The sequence below is a fragment of the Ochotona curzoniae genome, unplaced genomic scaffold, assembly GCF_017591425.1.
Source record: "Ochotona curzoniae isolate NIBS_2020 unplaced genomic scaffold, NIBS_Ocur_1.0 contig_1071, whole genome shotgun sequence".
Classification (NCBI taxonomy): domain Eukaryota; kingdom Metazoa; phylum Chordata; class Mammalia; order Lagomorpha; family Ochotonidae; genus Ochotona; species Ochotona curzoniae.
The window spans coordinates 15,428,137-15,442,480 of NW_024464939.1; the positions used below are offsets into that span (position 1 = coordinate 15,428,137).

A 14,344-nucleotide genomic window follows, 5' to 3' on the forward strand; every position below is an offset into this window, starting at 1 on the left:
TCTGCCAACTAATTAATTACTCATTAGACCCTTGTATTTAGATTTAAATTGAGTTGTATACATATAAAGACAGTGATGGTTTATAATAAAATAATCAGCAATATAATCTTCATTTGTTTGTATTACTATCATAAGGCAAATGAGACTTATATTTTTTTTCTTAAACTCTCAGTGTATGATAGTCACGTTATTTTATAGCTACAAAAGTAGGCAATCTCAACTTAGCTCCCTATTACAACTAGTATGTAATATTATAGGTAGAAGAATAATTCATGTGATTAATGATTTAGATTAGATGGAGTCAAAACTCAGAATATAAGATAAACTTGGAAAGTTTATATTGTTTTGTTATACGAAATATACATTTTATGTATCTATGCTATAAAATATGTTTTACCGAGTCTAAAAAGTGTAAGGTGAAATCCATTATAAAAGCATCCAGAAGAAAAAACTCTATGTTCATCATAATGCACAGATTAAGTGATATTGTTTCACTGGCAAAATTTTGAAAAAAATACTTGATTTTTTTAAATTTTTTAAATATGTATTTTATTTTTAATGCAAAAGGCAGATATACAGAGAGGAGGAGAGAGAGGAAGATATTTTGTCTGATGACTCACTCCCTAAGTGACTGCAATGGCTGGTCTGCACCAATCCACAGCCAGGGGCCAGGAACTTCTTCCAGGTCTCCCATGCAAATGCAGGGTCCCAAGGATTTGGGATGTCCTCAACTTCTTTCCCAGGCCACAAGCAGGGAGTTGGATAGGAAGTGCAGCTGCCAGGATTAGAACCGGTCGGGGCCCATATGGGATCCCGGTTCATTCAAAGTGAGGACTTTAACCACTAGGCCATCGCACTGGGCCCTGAAAAATACGTATTTATTTTTAACAATTAAGGACAGGTTATGTTACTAAAATCATTGCAATTTTCCAAAATGTTTTACTGGACTAATATATGCTATGATTTTTCTTCAGCAATTTCTGAACTGCATTTATTTGAGAAATAGAGAGAAACAAAGAGATTCTCTCACTGACTCATTCACTAAATGCCCTTAAACCCAGGGTTGGGCTGGGCCCGCAGCTGAGAGCCTGGAATTCAGTTCTTTTTTCTGATGAGTGGCAAAGACTCTGTAGCTGAGTCATCCATCAGTACTGATGCTCAGGGTCTGCATGAGCTCGAAGCTGGAATTGGGAGCAGATACTGAACCTAGGCACCTGACACCAGTAAGGGTGCCCCTAGTGACACCTGAACCACAGGCCAAATATTCACCCCTCCTCAGAACTTTCACTCACTGATATTAACTAACAGGAAGTTGTTAAGGCTGTGACTACTTTCTAATTCATTTTTTAAAGAAAAAATGTATTGAAGATCTGAAAAACAATTCCTAGAAGATCAACTTTTCCAGAGAACTGTAACTACACAATGCAGTGTGTCTATTGTGGTAAAACGTGCATTAGAAACAAATGCAAAACCATGAAATGAGCCACAGTTCTCCAACAATCGAGCAAAGCTAAAATGCCTCAAGAACAACATGATGACTTGCCAAGGGTTGGCTCTTTAAGCACCATTTAAAAAAAAAAAAAAAGTGAGGTGTGGGAAGGAGAAAAAAGCACAAATGGATGCGTGTGTTCAGTCTTATCCACAGAACTGAACCTTTAACACTAGGAGTAAGAGCGTCTTGTCATAGAACATTAACACATATTATAAAAGTGCATAGTGTCAAAGGACGAGAACCACCAGCATTCACAAGCAGCTTTGTCAACAAGGCAATAGAATACTCTACAGCATGTCCCTCTGCTGTCCGTCACTGAATACACTGGTAGCAACTTTGAAATGAGTAAAGTAAGAAAACAAAAATGGGAGCTGCAATCTTTTTAATTTTTCTGCTTAAAATCAAACAGAAAACAAACGTCAATACTGTCATATACTAACATCTTCAAAGTACATCATTTGTTAAAGAGAAGGACTTGAACAACAACAAAAAAGTTTAAAGAGATGCGAACGTTGAGTGAGTGAGTGAGTGAGTGAGTGAGTGAGTGACTGAGTGAGTCTCTCACTCAGCTTTCCGGTGGTACTCATGGGGAGCCACTTGATAGTCACTGGCACTGAACAAAGTCACAGAATTCTTTGCCAGGTACATGGGAGACCTGAAAGAAGCTGCTGGCTCCAGATTGGCTCAACTCTGGCTGGGGCAGGAACCAGCAGATGCAAAATCTTTCTATCTCTTCCCCTCTCTGTAAATCTTTCCAATAAAAGTAACTTTCAGCAAATCATGAAGGTAATTGAGTAATAAAGTAAGGCTCTTCTCATCCAGAGGTGTATAGGCCAACATCGCTCCAATTCGCACAAATATCTTGGTTCCCCATACACCTGGGATTTCAGCATACTGTGGCCTCTGGAACTTGTACAGCAGCTGAGTGCCCAGCATGACATTGAATTACTCCTTTATCCCCACCACAACTTCATTAACAGCATATTCCTTATTATCTGTGTTTCCATGGGATTTCTTATAATTTGCATAATCCTCCAGAATGGAATCCACATTCTTCTTGGCAGGAAGATAACAGAGATGTCTTTGTCTGGTAATTAAATCCCAGTCATCAACAAGCCATGGTTTTAGCTCTTCAGGAATCTTCACTTTAACTTCCACTCTGCTCATGAATGTTTTTTCATTTTCAATGGTAGGATCTATGTGGGCCCTTTTCTTCCAAGGAGGCTGAGGAGTCTCAATTGGTGTTTCCACCATCTCCAGTTCCCAGTGCTTTCTGTTTATTGTTTATTTTCACACTGACATTTTTCTGCTGCAGACCAGAGGTTTTCTTTCCTCTCATCTTCCGCTCCACATACTGTTCCTGGTTGGCTTTCTGAAGCTCCCGCTGTTTCTGCAGATTGGTGTCCATATACTTGAGCATTCTGCTTGTCTGGAATCCACTCATGCCAATTTTTATTCCAATGACTGTAATGTATAAAATACTTCACTTTTAAGTTGAAATGAAAAATAGTACCTGTAAAATGTAATATTATCTCAACCTCAAACAGCCTATCTCACATGCGATAAAAACCCCTTTATCTCAGATACATGAAGGAAACAATGTGGAAATAATAGTCTTACCCACTTTCCTATAGCCCTTGAAACTTTTTACCTTAATTAACTATGTAAAAATTGCCAAAAATATAATTTTAAAAAATGGAAAAAGTTAAAAAAAAAATAAAGAACGAGTCAGGTAATGACACAGACTTGACAAACTCGTGAGCTATTCTACAGTGTGTCCTGAGATTGGACCGATTCTTGAGAACTTTTGAGACGAGGCAGGAGGTTCAAGTTCCTTATAGGCCCTGTCAAGAGTCCATTTCCTCTCTCTATTAAGTCAAAGGCTTCTTTTTGCACAGGCACTTCTATAAAATGCTGTTTTCTGAGAAGCAGAATATGAACTTGAGATGAGCATTCAGGAAATCTAAAGTCACTTGAAAATCAACACAGTTAGCTGAAAGGAAAGATCTAAGACTTGGTAGACATGCTGACTGACACAGAATTCTCAACAATTTAGCCAACACCACAGGAAAACTTAAAGTTACAGGCTTGCCAAAATGATCACAATTTGAGGCAATAGGGCTAAGCCTTTACAATATTGTATTATAGGATGAGAGAAACCACCATGAAAAATAATTTTACCTTGAATAAGAAGACTTTTTTTAAAAGATTTATTTTTATTAATTTTTTATTGGAAAGGCAGATTATATAGAGAGGAGAGACAGAGAGGAAGATCTTCTGTCCAATGATTCACTCCCCAAGTGAGCACAACGGCCGATGCTATGCCAAGCCAAAGCCAGGAGCCTCTTCTGGGTCTCTCACATGGGTGCAGGGTCCCAAAGCTTTGGGCTGTCCTCAACTGCTTTCCCGGGCCACAGGCAGGGAGCTGGAAGGGAAGCGGGGCTGCCGGGATAGAACCAGCGCCCATATGGGATCCCGGGCATGCAAGGCAAGGACCTTAACCACTTGCGCCACCGCGCCGGGCCCAAGAAGACATTTTATAACTGAAGAAATTCCCAGGAGGTTAGTTGTTTAGCACCCTCAATTGACAGCTAGCAGAGTCCTTTAGGCTTGTGATTTATTGTGCATCTTAATATTTAGAACACATATTAACACTGTATACAGTACCTTTATTAGACTCACTTATTAAATCTAATAATTAGCTATTTAAAATATTTTATGTATACAATTCAGAAACCTGTAAAGGTTGGCATTTTTCTTCATTATTCTCTCTCCATGTACATATTCTCTCTTTCCATAAATACTATGGTTGTGTGTGCATAATACACATTTAACATCTGTATGTAACATCTGTTCTTGTCTGGGTCTCCAAATGCAGTACGATATTGAGTTATAGAGACTCTTATCTCCTGAGTCAAGAGAAATATATACAATATAAAGTCAAATATATGATTTGATAATATTTTGTTTCTAATTTACTCATTTTTACTCAGTTTTGTTGTTTTGTTTATTATAATTAGATGCTCACTTTATCAACTATTTTCTGCCTCTATAATTTGATTAATTACATTGGTTGATTGTAAGAAATAAATCTGTGTTGCATATCTGAGAAAAACCCATTATACTAATTGTGCAACATTATTTTTTTTCATATAGCAATGAAATTCTAAGCTTTTGTTCTGTTTTGTTTTTTGGTCTTCCTTCCTTTCTTTCCTTCTTTTTTGTTTGTTTTTCTTTTTTTCATGATACAGTCCCATAGGCTCAAATATTTCCCCCTCCACTTTTTCCATTTTCCCTCCCCCCTCCACTGTTTTCTCTCATATTGTTGTTATCTCCAGTCCTTCAGCAACCGTCACAAGGCCATCACTCTTCTATTTAAGTATATCATGACACTGTAGATACACACAACTATGTAAAGTCCAGCATCCTGTTGTCAAGATATATTTAACAGTTTCATTGGAAGTCCTTCTTTTATTCAGTGCAGAGATCCATCCTGCAAAGTACATTTTGCAATGTATCTTTACTTTTTAATGTGCTGGTCTTCATTATACAATTGTTACAGATGAGTATGTGCACATACATGTTTTTCTGTAGATATACTGATCTTGTATTTCACATGAAAGCTGCCTGTATCAGAAAGAACATATGATATTTGTCCTTTGGGGATTGGCTTCTTTCACTAAACATAATGGTCTCCAGAAAGGATATTTTTGTTGCAAACGCTAGAATTGCATCCTTTGCAATTGCTGAGCAGTATTCCAGGGGAAGATGTATCAGAGTTGCTTGATCTATTCCTCTCTGATGGGTACCCAGGTTGTATCCATGGCTTCACTATTGTAGATAGTGTTGCTGTAAGATAGGATTACAGATCATTTTGTCGTATGCAGATTTTAGTCCCTTTGGATATATTCCCAGAGGTGGGATAGCTTGGTGAAACAGTTGATTGACTTACAGTGCTCTTTGCAGTCACGATGATGAATTCCATATTGGCTTCTACCTACATCCATGCCAGCAGGTGTTGTTAGTACATTTCTGAATGTAGACCAATCTCACTGGAGTTGTCAGGTACTTCTTCAATTTTTTGATCATCTCCTTTGCCATACAACAGCTCCTTGCTTTGATGCAATCCCCTGTGTTTACTTTGCCTTTGACTGCCTGGTCTTTCAGGTCTTTTAGTTCTTGTCTAAAGATATTTTTGCCTGTACTTACATCTTGCAGAGTTTTTCTATGTTTTCCTCTATTAGTTTGATGCTTCCTACTTCTGAAGGTTGATATTCCATTGTCTCAATAGTATGTATTGAAGAGATCACTTTTACCCTGGATTATTCTCAGTTGTTTTATCAAAAATTGTTTGGTTGTATATCTGTGGGCTCACTTCTGGGTTTCTCTTCCATTCCATCTTTTTCTTTTTTCTGTTTCTATATCAGTAACAGACTGTTTTTATTACCAATGCCTTATAGTATGTTCTGTGTCTGCAATTGTGATTCCTTGAACTTTATTTTTATTCTTCAGAATGCTTTGCCTATTTGTGGTCTTTTTTGTTTCCAGATAATTATTTTTAGCATATTGTCTATTTCTGAGAAATGTTGTTGGGATTTTGATTGGGATCATAATGGATCTGTATATTACTTTTGGAAATATGGACATCATGATTATATTGGCCCTATGAATCCATGGTAAATTTTCCATATTGTTCTATTTATATCCTAATATTTTGCAATTTTCATCATAGAGATCTTTCATGTCTTTGACTAGGTTTATTCTATGGTATTTATGATACTACTCTGTTATTTTAAAGGACCATACTTGCCAGTTCTTTGATAGTTATTCATGTATACTACTACCATCTATTTATGTTAACTGAGTTTTCTGTCTTCTACTCTGCTAAAATCTCTTGTGAATTCCAGTAGTCTCTTGATTGACCCTTTCCTTATCCTATGTGTAAAATCATGTTATCTGTGTACAGTGATAGTTTTTAATTCCTTAGTTCTTATATTTTTCATCTCATTTATTTTCTTGCCTAAAAGCTCTAGTGAGGAATTCCAATAACATATTGAACAGCAGTGGTGAAAGTGGACAGCTGTGTCGAGTTCTAGATCTTAGTGAAAAAGTTTCCAGTATTTCCCTGTTTAGTATGATGGGTGTTGGCTTTTTGGTTAATTTGATTGTATGATCGAATGTCCCTTCCATTCCTATCTTGCCTAGGGTTTTTAGCATGAAATGGTGTTAGATTTTTACCAAATGCCTTCTCTGTATCTATTGAGATGATTATTCATTTTTACTCTTCAATTTATTGATGTGGTGAATTACATTTGTTAATTTGAACATGTAAAACCATTCCTGCACGCCAAGGATGAATCTATCTGGTCTGTGTGAATTATCTGCCTGATATATTGTGGATTTCTGTTAGTTAGTATTTTGCTAAGGATTTTTTCTCATCTATGTGTATCGGAGATACTGGTCTGTAGTACTCTTTTTCTGTTGTATCTCAATTGGCTTTGATATTTAGGTGATGTTGGCTTCATAGAAAGTATTTGAAAGGATTGTTTCCCTTTATATTGTTTTGAAAATCTTGTGAATGTTTGGGTTAAGTTGTTTAAACATTTGGCAAGATTAAATAGTGGAGCCATCCATTTCAAGGTTTTTGAATTATCTCTTCAATCTTCACAGTGTTTATAAATTTGCTTAGAATCTTAATTGCCTGATGATTAAATTTTGATATATTGTATGTGTTAACAAAATCTATTGTTTTCCTCTAGGTCTTCTGATTTGTTGGCATATAGTTGCTTATGATATATCTCCTGATTATTCTATGTATAATTTAGTTATCTGTTCCTTTTCTGTCTCTGATTCTATTGATTTGTATCTTCTCTCCTACCCACCCTCCCCTCACCTTTTTTTTTTTTTTGATTATTTGAGTAGTGGGATATCTGTTTTGTTGACTTTTCTCAAAGAACCAGCTCTTATACCTTGAGCTTATGTATTGTCCTTTTGGTCTCGATGTGGTATATTTCCTCCTTTATCTTACTCCCTTTTTTCCTCTGCTAATCTTGAGATTGTTTAGTTGTTGTTTTTGTAGCACTTTCAAATGTGTACTTAGCTGGTTTACTTGGTGATTTCTAATTTCTTGACATAAGCACTGACTGAAATGAGCTTTCCTTTTACCAGTGCCTTTAATGTTTTCTATAAGTTTTGATATATTATTTTGATCCCTTCATTTATTTCAAACATTTTTCATTTCCTCTTTGATTTCTTCTATAACTGATTGTTCTGTGGCAGCATATTATTCACTCCCCCAGTATTTGCATGTATTCTGGGATATTTTGACATATTGGTCTCCAGTTTCACTCCATGATGGTCTGATAAGACACATGATATGGCTCATTTTTTAAAATTTTGCTTAGGTTTGTTTTATGATCTATAATATGATCAATCCTGAAGAAGGTTCTATGTACTGATGGAAAAAATGTGTGCTCTGTATCTGTCTGGTGAAAGGTTCTATAGATAGCACTTAAGTGCATTTGCCTTATACTCTGGGTGAGCACTGTAGTTTGCTTACCAAGTTTCTGCATCATATGTCCTTTGTGGTTAGTGGGATGTTAAAGTTCCTCACTTTTATTGTACTGGAGTGTATTTCTGCCTCTAAATCCACAAATATTTGTTTCATATGACTACATGCCCTGGCATTTGATATCTGTACATTTATTATGGTGATTTCTTCTTGCTGAATAGATCCCCTGGTCATTACGTGGTGTCCTTCCTTATCTCTTAATGCTTTTCAAGTCAAAGTCTAAATTATCTAATGTAAAAATGGCTACACTAGCTAACTTATCCTTTTCATTAGCCTTGAATAGCCTTTCCATCCTTTCACTTTCAGTTTCTTCAAGTCTTTGTTGATGGGATATGTTTCCTGTAGGCAATAGATGCATGGATCTTATTTATTGATGCAGTTTTCTAATTTATGACATTTGATTGACAAGTTTATGCCATTTACATTAAAGGTTAATATTGGTAGGAAGTGATTTGGTGCTATCATTTTAGCAATGGGTTGCTAAATTATTTTTTGATTTATTCTGCTTTTGTTGGTTTTTTGGGACGTTCTCCACATTTGCGTTTGGTTTTGGCAGGTTCTATTCCTTTTCCCTGTAGACATCTTCAAGTAAGATTAATAGGGAATGTGTAATATGGGTGAAGTCTTTCAACATGTGCTTGCTTTGGAGATATTTCATTTTCAAAGACAAAGGAAAGCTTTTTGGTTATTTTATCTAGGCTGACTTTTTTTTTCACTTTTATGATTTGGTATATATCACTTCATTTTCAATGGAGAATATTTCAATCCAGATTCTCTGTAGCACCTTCTAGAACTTCCACAACTCTATGTTTGGTCTTTTGATGGTGTTACCTAACTCCTGAATGCTTTTCTTGGCTTGATTCCCATTTCTTTCCAACTTTTTTCCTGTTTTCAGTATTATTGCATGATGTGTCTTCTAATTCTGTGATTCTTTATTCTGCCTCAGTCTAGTATTGACATTTTCCACTAAATTTTTAATTTGCTGTATTATGTTCTTCATTTCTAAAATATTGGCTTGATTTTGTACCAATGTTGTTATTTTATTTCCTGTATAATGTATTCATTAAATTATTTGAACTCCTACATGTGTTTCTCATTGTTTTTAAAGAGCTTAATATATATATATATATTAATTTTTATTTTTATCTGGCAGTTTCCTGAGTTCCTCAGTTAATTCTGAGGTTGAAATAATCTTTTGCTCTTTTGCAGGTGAGGCATCAGTAACCTCATTCGTTGTGCCTTTTGGCTATTATAACTCTGATTAGCGTATTCTCCTTAGTGCTGGTTTTTAAGCTGTGTTGTCCATCGGTCTACAGATTGACTTTACAGATCCCATTCAGTTCCCAGTTCTTCATTTGCCATCACTTATGCCACTCCCTCCACTGTTTCAACCCCAGGCTCCTGTGCTATGCGTCTACCAGGTTACCTCATATCCAACTTTCAGTAAATCACTCTCCACCCGCTGTGATCTCATGTCGTAGCTGCATTCTTGTCTGCTTAGAGTTTCTTACTCTCAGTTCAGGCAGTACATTGATTAGGGAAACACCAGCTATGACTTTGATTTGGATCACAGGGTTGTCACTCACGCCAGTTGTGTGGATTTTTTTTTTTTTAATTTCCTCTTCTTGCTGAAACTTGCTCTCAATTAGATCTGGGGGCAACTCAAACATATTTTGAATGGAATCCATAGGATGTCAAGCCAGCATTTTTCTCCATGTGGAACTAGTGTGTGGCATCCACACTGGGATTCTCGTATCCCTGGGATTGCTGTTGTCCCTCATATTCCACGAGAATAATTTTTCATGTCACGGTAGATTCTGTAACTGGACTTAAACATTATATAGTTTTTTTCTGTTATATAAATACATTTTTGCTTATTTACTAGTTTTTGGTGCTCAATTTACATTTATTTTTCCTTCTTATAGTGTGTTTATAATTATTATCTTGTTTTGAGGTGAATTTCATAATTGTAACTGCTTATCTAACTCTTAAAAAGTCACTAAATTATTTTCAAAGCAGTTGTATAATTTTACATAACCAACAGTAATGGGATCATGCTAGTCTTTCCATATTCTATTAAAAACTGTGTATAAAACATGAAAACTCAAGACAAAGTAGACAAATTGAACTTTGTCCAAATAAAAACTACATGCTTTTTGAAAATATAATTAATAAAATTAAAAGTCATCAGAGGCTTGGAGATTTGGCAGACATGGACAAAATTGAGCAAAAAAAAAAAATACACAAAGTGAAAGTACCATGTAATAGAAATATTCAACACCAATGTATCAAACAGAAGAAAGAATTAATGAACCTGAAAACAAGGTATTTTAAAATATACAGTTGGAGAAGAAGAAATAGATCTATAGGAATGAAGAAGGCTTATAGGAAATGTGGAACACCATGAAAATGAAGATATTTTAGTTATTCGAATTCAAGAAGGACTTGACAATGTCAAAGAAGTAGAAGGCATATTTAAAAAGATATAAACAAATAATTCCCAATGCTGTAAAGGGAAAGAAATAACATATAAAAGGGTCTATCTCAATTCACCTGACTGGTGAAATAAGAACCTTACACGTGAGGAGTGACATGATACTCTAAAAGTACTAAAGGAAAATAGTTGCTGGGCAAGAATATCAAATTGGGCAAATCTATCTTTCCAGTGTAAGGGAGAGATATTTTTTGTCAGATAAATATATTTTTATATTAGTAAGATAATATCAGCCAATATATAATAATAAAGAGTCCAATAATATAGTGATAAAGAGTCCAATCCAACATGAGGAAGAAACATTTGTAGGTAAGTATATTTTTCATTTGTATGTGTACATGTATATGTGGGTATATATATGTGTAAATGTATAAATGTGTGTATCTATATTTATGTATATAGACACATACACACATACATGTATATATTATACACCCACAATTGGATGAGTACCCAGATTCTTCTACTTGTCATGAGACTGAATCTGTAATAAACACAGTCTTTCCTAAAAATACCTAAGATCAGATGAATCCACTGCTGAATCCTACTGACCCTTTCAGTAAGAACTAGTGTGAATCCTGAAAATTAAAAATGAAAAATGAAATGTATGGAATTCTTCCAAACGTTTTTTTAAGAACAGAATCATTGTGATATCAAAACAAGAGTCAGACACAGCAGGAAAAAAAATAAAAGGAAAACTAAGATTAATAGCATTGATGAGCACATAGCAAAAATTTCCAACCAAGTACGGACAGATTGAATTCAATGACACATTGAAAATAACCTCAAGTCAGTGTTGTGGTGTGATGAGTTAAGCCATGGCCTGTGATGCTAGTTTCTCATATGAGTACAGATTCTAACCCAAACACTCTGCATCTGATACATCTCCCTACATTAGTCCTGAGAAATTAGCAGAGGAAATCCTTGGGTTCTTATAACCTTGTGGGAATTAGGATGGAATTTGTGGCTCCTGTTTTCTGCCCCACCCAGTTCCAGCCTTTGGGAAAGGAATTAGCAAATGAAAGCTCTTTCTTACCATTCCTCTCCCTCTCTCTTTCTTTCTCCCTCTGTCTCCAAAGTACTTTCAAGTAAAAAATATATTTTTTTAAAAATGAAAATGTCTTCTTGGGCCCGGCGTGGTGGCGCAAGTGGTTAAAGGTCCTGGCTTTGCACGCCCAGGATCCCATATGGGCGCCGGTTCTAATCCCTGCAGCCCCGCTTCCCTTCCAGCTCCCTGCCTGTGGCCTGGGAAAGCAGTGGGCTTCGGATCGGCATAGTATCGGCCCATTGCGCTCACTTGGGGAGTGAATCATCGGATGGAAGATCTTCCTCTCTGTCTCTCCTCTCTGTATATCCGCCTTTCCAATAAAAAAAATAATAAAAATAAATCTTTAAAAAAAATGAAAAATACCTAAATTGAAAAATATTTCACCATGATCAAGTGAAATTTATTGCAGGAGTGAAGGGATGGTTTAACAGAAACAAATCAATAAATACAATAATCATTAAGAAAGGCAAAACGTTACAACTCAATAGATGTAAAAAGTGTATCTGATAAGTTTCAAGATCCCTTTATAATATACTGATACATTAGGTGTAGAAGGAACCTATTTTAATATAATAAAGGATGTTCAAAAACATCATCAGCCTAACATACTAAGTGGAGAAAAAGCTGAAGGGTTTCTAAAATGTAAAGCAAGCAAAGATGTCCACTTTCACCATCTGTCCTTTCAGCAACAGAATTGGAGTTCCTAGTTGGAAAAATCAAAGAAAAGGAGATAACATGTTTCACTTCATGTAATTCATGTGAGAGACCTGGATGGACTTCCAGGCTCCTGACTTTATCCAAACCTTCCCTGGCTATTGTGGCCATTTGGAGTTGAATAGCAGATGGAAGTTCTCTTTCTCTCTCCATGTCTTCCTCTCTCTGTTATTCTGCCTTTCAGATAAATAAAATAAAAAACTTTAAGAAATGCTTAAGAGGGCCAGCATGGTGGTTCAATAAGCTAATCCTCCATGTGTCTGTGCTGGCATCCAATATGGGCTCCAGTTCTAATTCTGGTTGCTCCACTTTCATTCAGCTCTGTTATTGGCTGAGAATGCAGTGGAGTATGACCCAATGACTTGGACCCTTGCACAGATGTGGGAGACCTGGAAGAAAATCCCAGTGTCTGTGTATGGATCACCTCAGATCTGGCCATTGCAGTCATTTGGGAAGTGAACTGGGGGATGGAAGATCTCTCTTTCTCTCCCTCTTTTGTAAATCTGACTTTCAAAAAAAAAAAAAAAAAAGATACTCAAAAAAAGAGAGAGAGAAAGAGAAAGAGAAAAACTGTTTAAGAAAAAAGAAGGTATCATGTCTGTTTCAAGTAAACAATCAGTGTTGGCATTCTCACCGTAACTCAAGTAACAAACATTTCCTTTTCACGCCTCTCCATAATGCCACAAACTGACCTGACACAGAGCTACCCCTTCTGTACCTGTGTTTGTTTTCCATTAACAGAGTGGTCGGTTTTACAAATAAGATCATATCCTGTATCATCCTACCTATAATAATTCAGTGAATCGCTGATATATTTACACTAATACCTAAAACGCTTAACATCCTCTGCTAGAACTGCTTCATTAGCCTGCCCTTCTCCCCCTTCCCAATCTTCCCAAAGTGGGGTTTGGCCCTAACATTCACGTTTGCCAAGCATCAGTGACAGCTGTCTTCTTTCATGTTTTTTTTTTTTTTTTTGAGAGACATTTCCTAATTTGGAGGCCAGTTCTCTCATAGTACTCTGTTACTGAACTATGAGACAATGACTGCTTAATTTAAGCTGTATGCCTGACTGGGAGTTACTATCTTTCCCTAAAGAAATTCCACTGGAAACTTGAGAGTTCCAGTACCAACACGTTTTTGGTACTGATAATATCTAAATAAAAGAGAGTATCAATGTCTCTAATTGATTAACTTATTTTGAACATTAACAAAGTAAACCATTGCTATTTATTTTTCCTTTTTTATTTAGAAATTTCAAAACATGATATCATAGTTAAGAAATATTTTAATCTCATCATAATTTAACATTGTAAAACACCTAATAATTTCTGATTTTCAACAACAAAATTTATAAAAATAATTTTACATTTATAAAATGAATTATTTCACAATAACTTACTCATGTCTATTACCTGAAAAAAAAGTTGTGTATGATATAAAAGCCATAACTTTCTTACCAACACATTGAAAATATGCTGAAAACATTAGTTCCTCTTTCTCAAGCATCTTTGGCAGTTCAGTATATAAAAATATTATATTACAAATTCCCTGACCAAAAGTATTAAAATCATTGATAATAATTTCTAAAACATAGCTGTTCAGTAATAAATTAGAAGGCTCACTAAAGGTAAATGTCAGGTTTACTCAAAGGCATTTACTGTGTTTTGTCATTCAGATTCCTAGGTCGCAAGTTAAATTGTCCACATGAGGGTGTTAGGAGGTCTAGGAGGCCGGACCTTTGGAAAGTCATGAGGACAGAACCCTTGCGAAGGGAGTTAGTGCCCTATTGGTCGAGGACCCAGAGAGCTTCCAGCCTAGTCGACATTCGCTGACCCGGCTGGAAGGTCCCTTCTATGCACCAGAGGACACTCAGTTTTTCATGTCTTGTTCTCAGACTTTCCAAAATGCAGAACTATGGAGAAAGATGTTTCTGTTTATAAAATGTCTAGTTCATGATATTTTATTATTGCAGTTCAAATGGACTACAACTTCTGAGAGAATAACCAAAAAAAGTAAACTTAA

At 35.8% G+C, this 14,344-nt stretch overlaps 1 pseudogene; it reads right to left on the bottom strand.

Moving 5' to 3' along the window:
• Window positions 1–2,053: 2,053 nt before the first annotated feature.
• LOC121164814 lies at window positions 2,054–2,939 on the bottom strand (annotated as a pseudogene).
• Between the last annotated feature and the right edge of the window lie 11,405 nt (window positions 2,940–14,344).